This window comes from Schistocerca piceifrons, chromosome 1, assembly GCF_021461385.2.
Source record: "Schistocerca piceifrons isolate TAMUIC-IGC-003096 chromosome 1, iqSchPice1.1, whole genome shotgun sequence".
In the NCBI taxonomy this organism is placed as follows: Eukaryota; Metazoa; Arthropoda; class Insecta; order Orthoptera; family Acrididae; genus Schistocerca; species Schistocerca piceifrons.
Window position 1 is genome coordinate 1,012,333,310 of NC_060138.1, and position 12,096 is coordinate 1,012,345,405.

The following is a 12,096-nucleotide window of genomic DNA, read 5'->3' on the forward strand; positions in this document are numbered from 1 at the left end:
ACAGGTGCGTTCGAAGAAGAGAGCTTTCATTAACTCTCTTTTAGGAGAAAACCGGAGCATTTCAGATATTCATATGCGCTTGCAGAATGTCTACGGAGACCTGGAAGTGAGCAGGAACACGGTGAGTTGTTGAACGAGGCGTCTGTCAACATTGCGACAAGGTCGCGCATACCTGTCCGATCTCCCGCGTGCCGGCCGGCCGCCTACAGCTGTGACTCCTACAATGTTCGTACGTGAGGACACACTCATTCGAGATGATCGACGGATCACAATCAGACATCTCACTGCAGAACTGGCCGTCTCTGTTGGTAGTGTTGACACATTCGTCCAGCAGTTGGAGTACTCAGAAGTGTATATCCACCTGGTTCTTTATTTTTTTATTTGTGGTAAGGACTATGGGACCAAACTGCTCAGATCATCGGTCCCTAGGCTTACGAACTACTTAACCTAACTTAAACTAACTTACGCTAAGGACAAGATACATACCCATGCCCGAGGGAGGATTCGAACTTCCGAAGGGAGCGAGCCGCGTGAACCGTGACAAGACGCCACTGGGTTCCTCGCCACCTAACGGAAGACCATAAAGAACAATAGTCATCTGCGCTGTATTGCTTCCGCGTTACGAGCCTGCTCTTGACAGTTTTCTGTCGATCATTGTCACGGTCGATGAAACGCGGATTCATCACTTTGAAACGGAAACAAAACGACAACCCATGAATTGGCGCCATACCAACTCTCCTCCGACGAAAAAGCTCAAAGCCGCCCGCTCAGCCGGTAATCTCATGGCGACTGTGTTCTGGGACTCTGAATGGGTTATTCTGTTTTACGTTCTTCCTCATGGCGCAACTGAAAGCCTTCTACTTACGTTTCAGATCTAGAATTTAATAATAAAATGGGAAGGTATGTAAGTAGACTGTTTAGGTTTTTATGTAGGCAACGCCACGTAGCGCCCTGTGTGCGGTCTGTGCCTAGTTTGCATTGATGGAATATTTGGGCAGTTCGATGTGAACAGTGGGTAGCGTTGTGCAGTTGGAGGTGAGCCGCCAGCCGTTGTGGATGTGGGAAGAGACATGGCTGAGTTTTGAGAGTGGACGATCTGGACGGGTGTCCGTCAGAAAAACAAAATTTGTAAGACTGGATGTCATGAACTGATATATATATTATGACTTTTGAACACTATTGAGGTAAATACATTGTTTGTTCTCTATCAAAATCTTTCTTTTGCTGACTATGCCTATCAGTAGTTAGTGCCTTCCGTAATAAGAATCTTTTATTTAGCTGGCAGTATTGGCGCTCGCTGTATTGCAGTAGTTCGAGTAACGAAGATTTTTGTGAGGTAAGTGATTCAGGAAAGGTATAGGTTATTGTTAGTCAGGGCGATTCTTTTGTAGGGATTATTGAAAGTCAGATTGCGTTGCGCTAAAAATATTGTGTGTCAGTTTAGTGATGATCAGAATAAGTAAAGAGAGAAATGTCTGAGTACGTTCAGTTTTGCTCAGCTGTTTGAAAATCAAATAACGTAAGAGGTTTACCAGCACAGTAATTCATAAAATTTTCTAAGGGGATGTTTCAGGTACTGTTAATCAGAACTCTGGGAGAAGTTCTGATCTAAATGACAATAGATTTATCAAGCCTTAACATCACAAGACAAAAAAAGACTGAACATTTTTATTTGACAAACGCTTTCACTGACATGGGGTCTATGGTGGCCAAAGTGATCAGCTGGGGATCGACACACGGCACTAACCGGAACACTAATCGTTTTATCTGACTTCATACACGTGAATCCGGGTTATGACACAAAAACTGTGGCAACATCAAGCATCTATATTCCACCATTGCGAAAAGAAAAATATGGTTCAAAAGAACAGGGTGCTAAGAAACATATATTGGAGCCCTACGTCGTAGCAGCGAAGACCTTAGCCTCCTGCTGGTCAGGGCGGCACACCACGATGCGTTCGGCGGCTGAAGTCATGGACGGCCACAATCTGTTATTAATGGCGCGAACCCAAAAAATGGAAGTACAGTGTCTCGCGTTCAGTTAATTCGGAACACAGGTACTTTCCTGTGAGCCTCTGAAGCCCTGGTGGATTCCAGTGTGCAGTTGGACCTGTTTGCTGGTCTGCCAAACCAATTTTACTCTGTGCCACGACTATGCATCACGGAATATGTCAAATGTTTAGACGGCCGAGTCAAGACAAATAAGTACACCCACGCATCACTCGTTGTATGCGTGATGCTAGAAGCAGTAGTTCTGACTGTTCAGGAGGCGACTGGCACAGGCTCTAAGTGGCACACTAGCAAAGGATGCAAGTCTCGCCGTTTAGGTAGAGACCTGCAGTTCTTTACTAGCAAAGCGCCAGTACAAGAATGACATCTCTTCTCTCTGTCTGCGTCCTCCTCAGCTCGGTGGCAAAGCACATTTACATCTTACACTTCGCCCACTTTAGCACAAGCCAATCTCGAGCTGTAGCACAGCATTCGAAGCTCGGAGAGGGGTCCTTGCTCTGCATACACCGGTTTGACCAATCAGAGACTTTAAAGTCAATTGGGAGAAAAGGAGAAAAGATTCACCTTCACAGCCTCTTTCCTGCGTGTTTACACCGTGTCTTATGCTAACAACGTGACCAGGATCGACCACACCCCTCCATAAAAAGCTTGTTATCTCCCCTGTTGCGTCCATTTCAATGTTTTCAAAGAACGGCCACAAACTCACTAAATACCTTGTGCTTTCACGAATATATTTTGTAACAGTGTCTGTATGTCTGGGCCCCAGTGTCCTACCCCACGGAAATTCGCAGAACGCTCACAGTTATTTTGTCGGCCTCCTGCCTAACAAGGGCCCAACCTCTGCTTCATTGCCAGTCTACTAAGTGCTAGCCATTGCAGCGGCGACTTCTCGGCGCTAATCAGTCTACCTGGATGCGGCTGCCTCCCGACTGGGGCCAACTAAAGTGCCTGCACATTGAGACCGCAGAACTCGGCCGTCCGGAAATGTTTCCACCCAGGTTCCACTGAAAAAACGCGCTTCCTTCAGCCCACCATCGCCATGCTCTTTTACTGCAGTTGTTTAAATCGGCACCCTATTTCTTTGAACACAGGTAAAGCTTACTGTTATTCCTTCCATAGAGCATGCAAGCAGGAGTTTTAACTACTGTCCACCATTTCATCAAGATGTATGAAGTCAAATTGCAATAAAGATCATATTCCCTAAGAACATGACGCAGCATAACATCAAATCATAAGTGAGAGAACCTGAAATCTCTCACAACGATCAACTCGGAAGTGTATTATGCTTCAGTGTATTATGCTTCAGTGTATTATGCTTCAGTGTATTATGCTTCAGTGTATTATGCTTCAGTGTATTATGCTTCAGTGTATTATGCTTCAGTGTATTATGCTTCAGTGTATTATGCTTCAGTGTATTATGCTTCAGTGTATTATGCTTCAGTGTATTATGCTTCAGTGTATTATGCTTCAGTGTATTATGCTTCAGTGTATTATGCTTCAGTGTATTATACCTCAGCGTGTTTCTCACCAAAAAAGTAGAAACGAATTTTTCCTTCGGCATGACAACACAAGATCTGACACAACTCTGCGCACCTAAGAGGAGCTCACAGAAGTTCATTGGACTGTTCTTCCTCATCCCCCGTTCATCCTGGATCTCGCACGTTCCGGATTGCATCTGCTTGGCCCAGTGAAGGATGCACTCCGCGGGGAGCAATAAGTGTATGATGAGGAACAGCAAGACGTTGGCTCCGTTGACCGTAGAGTGGTACCAGCATACAGGTCCTCCCAGTTAGGTGGCATAAGTCCATGGAATTGAATGGCTATTATGGTGAAAAATAGGGTTTTGTAGCCAAAGAGTGTGGAATAATATGGTGTATTGAAATCCTGAATAAAATCAACCTGCTTTCAGAAAAAAAAATGTTGCACTACTAACTAAACGACCCTCGTGTGATATACCAGTGAGAGTCACAAACATCCAGTGCCGAGACGTATAAGGCAGGCTAGTGCAATAACTTTTGACACACAGGAAGACCAAACTATCGGGGATGATGAGGGAGGTGGACGGGAGCCGGGGAAAGAGGGGAGGGAGGTAGCCGTAGTTCTGTTGCCGGAGGGCGAAACTGGTGAAAGGGATGCGGCCTGTTAATTTGTCATTCAGTTTATATTCAGAAAATACCATATTCTTTGTCAGAAACTACAGAGAAAGGGTAATACCAAGTATGCGGCTTCCTTTGTTATTACGTACTTTTAAAACTTAATTTTTGGTTTGCACATGTTATTATATTCAAATGACATTCTTTGAAAATAATAAATCTTCTTTCGTCAAAATTTCTTATCCACTTACAAGAAATTAATAGAGACCTGTAGTAGTTTCTCTTAGTCAAGCAAGAAGACCCAACGAGACCTATCTCACGGCCTGTTCTGGTTCTCCATCGGCGTCCACAGCAGTTGACTATTAGGATTATGACCGTAAAACCCCATTTCATATTACCATATGTAAGACTTAGCTACATCTAAATCACAGGAACAAATACTTCATGATACCGAAGGGTTGGTTGCAGTCCGATAATTATGTATGTCACATGGTTAGTGTCTCTGGTTGCTAACCTGACGACGAGAATCTGATTCCCTGTGATCACTTACGGCTTTTCTGCGACTGGAAGTTATGGACCTGAGTATTCGCAATCTCAAGTGACCAAATAGGTTGTTGGAATAAATAAGGAACAACAAAGACCTAAACGACTATCCAGAGAGTTTCAGTGGCGTCGGGCGAATTTACCCTCGCGGCCGAACCGTTATGTACGTACTCTTGTTATTGGTGACAGTTGGAGCGATACTAGCGCCTCAAGCGGAGAGAAAGCTGTTCGTTTCTTAACGTCGTAAGCGACCATTACGCAACATACGAATACTGTTTGTTTTTAATTATCTTTTATATAATTCACGAAATATTTTCATTATACAATATCAAGAGAAGTGAATGCTCCTAAAATAAACCCTAAGACCGCCCAAACTCGTGAAAGAAATTGCGTAAGCTACAACTTATTCGTGAAAAAATATTTTCTAAATTTTTTTCCGTATTTCCATCTTGCCCCAAGTTTTCACTTCAACAGCATTCTGATCTGCTAAACAACAAATCAGGAGCGTTTTTTATGAACCTGGATTCAATTTTTTTTTCAAATGTGGTTGTCTTTCTTTAATCATTACAACGCGGAAACGCTGTAACAAATAGCCCGGACCGGCGGCCATTTGTACTGCCATTCGAACATCTGTCTTACTGTAGGTACATTACATTATATTAAGCAAGGCTTGAATAACGAACCGGAGCTGGTGCTCAAGCAAGTTGCGCGGCCTGATTAATTCTTTGTGCAAAAGATTTTAATAGGGCTGAAATTAATGCCCAGCTAATTGCACCATTTGTACGTGCAAGAACAGTCATCAGACTGGAACGAGACTGATGGTTCAAATTGGTCTACCGAAGTGTCGCATCTCGTGTAAGATAAATTTTAACCGTTAGAAATAATTTTGCTTCGTTTGAATTTTACGTACAAAAAACAGGTTTTTCTGGGAGGTTTTGAAGCGTCCCACTTCCATATTTTAAACTTGTACGAATCGCTTCACACTCTGGATGAGGGTAGATAAATAGTGGCAAAACGAAATTTTTTCATCGAATAATCTTGTTCCGCTGTCTAGATATGATGCTTTAAAGTTGAGCTAAACGCAGTATGTAAAATTCGTTCTAAAATTCGCTCTGTCGTGAACTGAATGCGCGAAAACTGATTAAAATGAATCAAATAAATAGAAAATGCGTTCTTGCGATAAAATGGAAAACTCGCTTTCAAAAATCTAGCTTCATTCTGATTTTACGCAGAAAAAACTGGTGTTTTGTCTGTTTTTTTACGCACCACTTCTTTGTTTCAAACTTTTGCGAATCGGTACAAATTTTGTATGAAGGTAGGCAAATACGCGTCACTAATGCTCGTCCTTTTTTTTTGGTGAAAGCTTTGGTCGTTGCCACATCAGTCGTCGCCTGGGTCAAAAATCTACATCCATTGCCAAGTTATGGAGGTCTAATTCCAAAATTGTTACAGCGTAAAAGTTGCGAACCAGAATGAAAAATGCTCCTATTATAGCACAAAAAAGGTGAATATGTCCGGGACAGAGTTAGGGATAGAAAGTAAGGGAACTACCTTTTAGATATATCTGGCAGCTTCAAAGACGTTTAAATCAAAACAGCTTGACATATTCGCGCTATTTTACGAGGTAACCCTACTTTCCCAGCGCAATAAGCTCTCGTAGGAGCAAGCCGTTGACACATCTGCATCTTGCACTTTACAGACTAAAGTCCCTGATCCTGCAGCCGAACTCCAGAAGATTCACGAGCCATGGTGAGCAATAGACAGTATCACATGGGCGAAGAGCATACATGTAACAGCTAAAAAGAGTTTTTCTGAGTGGATAAATTTTCTGTGGGTGTGTTTGTTCCTGAGGTGACACTAAAAAGTTTTTTGGTTTCTGGGTGTGGGCGGTCGTTTTTTTCCGCGAAGGGACCATTTCTCCCCCAAATTCACTCCCTGATACATGTGTGGTGAAGAGGGTAATCACAAATTTGTGTGCTTCTAGAGAGTGGGATGCATCTACAATAGGAAGTATCCGAGAATGTAGGTGCATGTGAAATAGGAACTATCCCAGAATGGGGCATGCATCCTAAATTTTAATGACACGTGCCGTTTTGAATGAAAAGTTGGCATGTGCCATGTTATACTTCATGACATCGTGTATCATGTTACTTAAGTTGACATGATGCATTTTATTACATGACATGGATACCAATACTAACAAGTAAAGGATATTGAATATTTCAAGATGTTTTGATTAATATGTCTTTGGCACTAGACAAGTCGAAAAGCTAGTTCCCTTTTTCTACATCCCTGACTCCGCCCAGGACACATTGGCCTTTTTATGCTAGGATAGGAGCATTTTTCATTCTGGTTAGTTTCTATGATATTTCAGTGGCTTTCTGTTCTTATTATGATGGGCACTATCCTTGTCAGATAACAATTTTGAACATAATGCTACATTTCACTCGACTTTCCTACATATGAATAGGTTTATTTAATCTAACTAAGCCGACCGAGGTGGCCGTGCGGTTCTAGGCGCTGCAGTCCGGAACCACGGGACTGCTACGGTCGTAGGTTCGAATCCTGCCTCGGGCATGGATGTGTGTGATGTCCTTAGGTTAGTTAGGTTTAATTAGCTCTAAGTTCTAGGGGACTGATGACCTAAGATGTTAAGTCCAATTGTGCTCAGAGCCATTAATCTAACTAATTAATTTTGGAGATTCTGATTGTTTGAGGGTCTGACTCAGTCAGAATAGAAGTTTTCGAAATGTGGTGCTACAGAAGAATGCTGAAGATTAGATGGGTAGATCACATAACTAATGAGGAGGTATTGAATAGAATTGAGGAGAAGAGGAGCTTGTGGCACAACTTAACTAGAAGAAGGGATCGGTTGGTAGGACATGTTCTGAGACATCGAGGGATCACCAATTTAGTATTGGAGGGCAGCGTGGAGGGTAAAAATCGTAGAGGGAGAGCAAGAGATGAATACACTAAGCAGATTCAGAAGGATGTAGGCTGCAGTAGTTATTGGGAGATGAAGGAAGTTGCACATGATAGAGTAGCATGGAGAGCTGCATCAAACCAGTCTCAGGACTGAAGACCACAACAACAACGACTCAGTCCGATTGCTATTGACATTTTGTTATCACGGCTGCATAATATATCTCTTTTTGAGCCGCAACTGATATGGCGTTCGTGAAGTGGTTTGGTTCGAAGTGTAGCAAACAATACTTCACGTTATTATGTAGCAATACGAAGTCCTTCTGCTGTTTACTAACGATTTCATACTCCGAACAACAAACGTTAACGTTTAGTAAATATGTGTACCTTACACGAGAATCAAAAATGAATAGCCCTGTAACACAATGTTTTACCTCTCAGGAGCTCTAACGAGTGACAAATGTCACAATCTACGATTATGCTACAAGCTGAAGACACGAGTTAAAATATATGCCACGGCTTGGACATGAACTTAGAGTTTTTTGTTACTAAGCAGAAATGCAGAACATTACATCATCGCACCACTATGGTCAACGCTGCTGCACAAACTACATGAGTCGAATGTCCTCGACAACACAAATTTATATCTTCAGCTTATTTTCCCACTAAACTGTCACTAGTGCCAGGGATCTTCAGCATAGGAATAGCACCCCAGCGTTGGAAGAAATTGGGAAGTCCTGTACCACAAGTGGTCGTATAGATCTTATGATTACATTTTCTGTGAGACATTTAAGTCTCATCTTTATCTGCGACAATGCTGGAAGCTGAAGAAATGGATTAAAAGTTCTGTCACACCAGTGACTCGAATATTGAGTCATCAGCATTATCGCAAATGTCTCGTGGAAAATTTAGTTATGAGATCTGAATGTCATAGCGTTTTTCATTAATTTTATTATGGCACAATTTAATATATATTCTCCCTCTTGCAGGAACCAAGTTACAGACCAGTTGGGTTGGGTTGTTTGGGGAAGGAGACCAGACAGCGAGGTCATCGGTCTCATCGGATTCGGGAAGGATGGGGAAGGAAGTCGGCCGTGCCCTTTCAAAGGAACCATCCCGCCGATTGCCTGGAGCGATTTAGGGAAATCACGGAAAACCTAAATCAGGATGGCCGGACGCGGGATTGAACCGTCGTCCTCCCGAATGCTACAGATCAGTATAAAGGAAACTACTCATGTTCATCGGATATTGTAACGAACGTAATACTGTACAGGCCACATGACGTGTTGTTCTCACACTATGTAACGAAAGTGAGCAGGAGTGTTGCGGCTGAGATGTTACTGAGGTCATGTGATCTTTTGAATGTTTCTCACACCGTACTGAGGCGTTCTAACATTCTGCGTGGTGTCTGTTTGTTCTATATCGTGTCTCCCTACCACTTTCGCGCAACGACGCTCTGAGCGTGATTTTTAGGGAATTGACTAGTTTGAACCTGGGACCTGTTGCTGGTAAGGAGACGCCAGACCACACTTGACATGTAGAGTTCAGAAGAGTTCAGTGAGACTAGCGACGATATAACCAAATACTTAATGATTTCAGCATCAGCTCCACTGCACTCCCTGTAAAAAAATCTTAATACTAACTAAATTTAGTGGAAGGGGTTCAAGGCTTTCCTATTTTTTATTTAACTGGTAAAATAACGTCGAAAAATCAGTTAAGTTTACCATTGGAAATTTTATTCTACTCACAAAACATTGTTTATAAATTGCACTATTGATAAAAGGATATGTTTTAATGCAGGATGGTAAAAACCAACTGCGTTCAACAAAAATGTGAACGAATATTCCCTGAATGGGTTTCCAAGTTCTACAATGGATCGAAGGATGACCTGTGCCATATCACATCTATAATCTAGGTTTAAATTAAGTTTCACAAAAGAGAAAACTATCAAAATGGTCTACAGTGACCCTCAATTATCTTTAATTACTTATCTAACTTGTCGTAAATTACAGTGTCTAATATGGTTTCTCAATAACTATATAACAGAAAAATCATCGCGTTTCAGATTTTTACTTCAAGTGGCAAATGTGAACACCAAGAGCTTTAATTGACGATCGACACTAGTATTACGCAAAAAGGGGGTGTAACAGATGAGACTTCTGCAGTTCTGAGTGAAGCTTTATGCGCTGTTATGCGGCATCGCGTGCGTTCATTACCTTGTCAGTGTTCGTCAGGGGGCGGCGGGCAGCACAGCTCCGCTCACCTCGCCGTCTCGGAAGCAACTCTCTCCTAACTTCTCCTTACTACAATTTACCGAAGTTGGTTTAAAAAAACTATCTGGCTGTGTTTCATCTGACCAATCAGGGTCTCAATGTTAACCTTAAGCTCCGCCTACAAAAATTCTGTCTATCCAATGAGAAACGTTATACTTTTCGTGGTGGGGCAATGTTTTTAAAGTTTGCAACGTAACAGACGCGAAAAAGTCTCACGCTAAAACTTGCAGCTGATGTGGTCCTTTTAGTGTTATCGTAAGATCTATACTGTTCTTCTGGAGGGCTCTAGCTTTTAACATGGGCTGGGGGGTGGTCCTGACGTAACAGAGACGCGAAAGTCTCACACTAAAACTTGCAGCTGGGGTGCTCCTAGCGGTTAGCTGGCGATGTAGGTGTCCGTCCCTTATCGTAGGGCCTTCCAGCTTAACATGGTTCTGTTCTCGGCTTCTGTTCTCGTTCCTCCCCTCGGAACTGCGTCAGTCTCACGGTGGGAAGGTATGACATGCATTTAGGCATTCTTGTGTTAGTCTGTGGTATTTCCATTTGTTCACTGGTTACTCGTATTACTTTGGTTAATTTAATGTCACGATTTATTCGGAGCTATGTGACATACTACTGGATTTGCTTATCACATCAGGGTTTTCATGGAAGGTGTTCGATTTGCCTGACACCTTACATATCACCACCCTTCGAACTTAATTTTTGCACTGAATTTAGGCAATGATTGAATCGTTGTCTAAGCCAGTCAAAAATTATTCTGTTATCTAAATTTTGTTGCCTACTGTTCAGCAATGTTATTCTGTTCTACGCTAGTTTGTATTACTAATTTATATTTTTATATTCTTCCATATTATTGTCAAAAATATGCTTATATTGACAAGGGAAGAATATTTTTATTCTATTATAATTATTATTTTTTAAGTATTTTCTTTCTTTATTTAATTGTGAAGTTTGTTTTTTTAAAAAGTTTGTTATCAAAAGTGAGGAGTCATTCACATCGATTTTCTTAGAAACATATTTTTTTTATAAATGTAGTAATTAAGTAAAATCTATTCCTAACACATTTTCTAAATATCCTGTACAAGTAAAATATTTTTGTTTCTAGACACGCTGGCCGCGGTGGTCTCGCGGTTAAGGCGCTCATTCCGGAACCGCGCGACTGCTACGGTCGCAGGTTCGAATCCTGCCTCGGGCATGGATGTGTGTGATGTCCTTAGGTTAGTTAGGTTTAAGTAGTTCTAAGTTCTAGGGGACTGATGACCACAGAAGTTAAGTTCCATAGTGCTCAGAGTCATTTGAACCACTCTAGATGTTGTGGCGTAACAAGCTAGTTACGCCACACTGAGAAGGGAGCCGAAAGGCACGCGTACACACACGCCGACTGGCGTCAAGTCTGGAACAGGATACGTTATGACTGCTATAAAGAAAATACGTAGCTTTGGAATATACTTAACTTTTAATCACTCCTTGTGATACATCTCTCTTGACTATACAAATGAGACTCGTAAGATACATGCACTGTTACAATTAGCGCCTTGCTAGGTCGTAGCCATGGACTTAGCAGAAGGCTATTCTAATTGTCTCTCGGCAAATGAGAGGAAGGCTTCGTCCGTATTGTCGCTAGCAATGTCGTCCGTACAACTGGGTCGAGTGCTCGTCCGTATCTCGAGACCTGCCTTGTGGTGGCGCTCGGTCTGCGATCACACAGTGGCGACACGCGGGTCCGACATGTACTAAATGGACCGCGGCCGATTTAAGCTACCACCTAGCAAGTGTGGTGTCTGGCGGTGACACCACACTAGAACTCATTTCAACATTGTTACACCAACAAATAAGAATTATTTCCAAGAATTGCTTTGACAAAGAAATATACGTACACAAGTATTGAGATATTATCCTAACAAATGGTAAAAATGTTAAAAAAAAGGAAAACATCCAACAAGATAATTTTGTATTCTTTGTTTTTATAAGGAGAAAATACGTAAAATATAGTTATTCTTTTATTTTTATGAGGAGAAAATAAGTGGCATACAGTTTTAGTGTTTATTATGCCTTACTTTTGTTCTTTATATGCTGCCCATTTCAGATCTGATGACTTATTTTTATCGATAGTCTATTTTTTTACTTAAGTCCATAGTCAATGACTGTTATTTTGTCGTTTATTAGCTGTCTTGTGTACTTAACTTATTTAGTTTTTCACACATTTCTTTTGTACAATTCCTACATCACATAATTTGACTTCACACTTTCACACA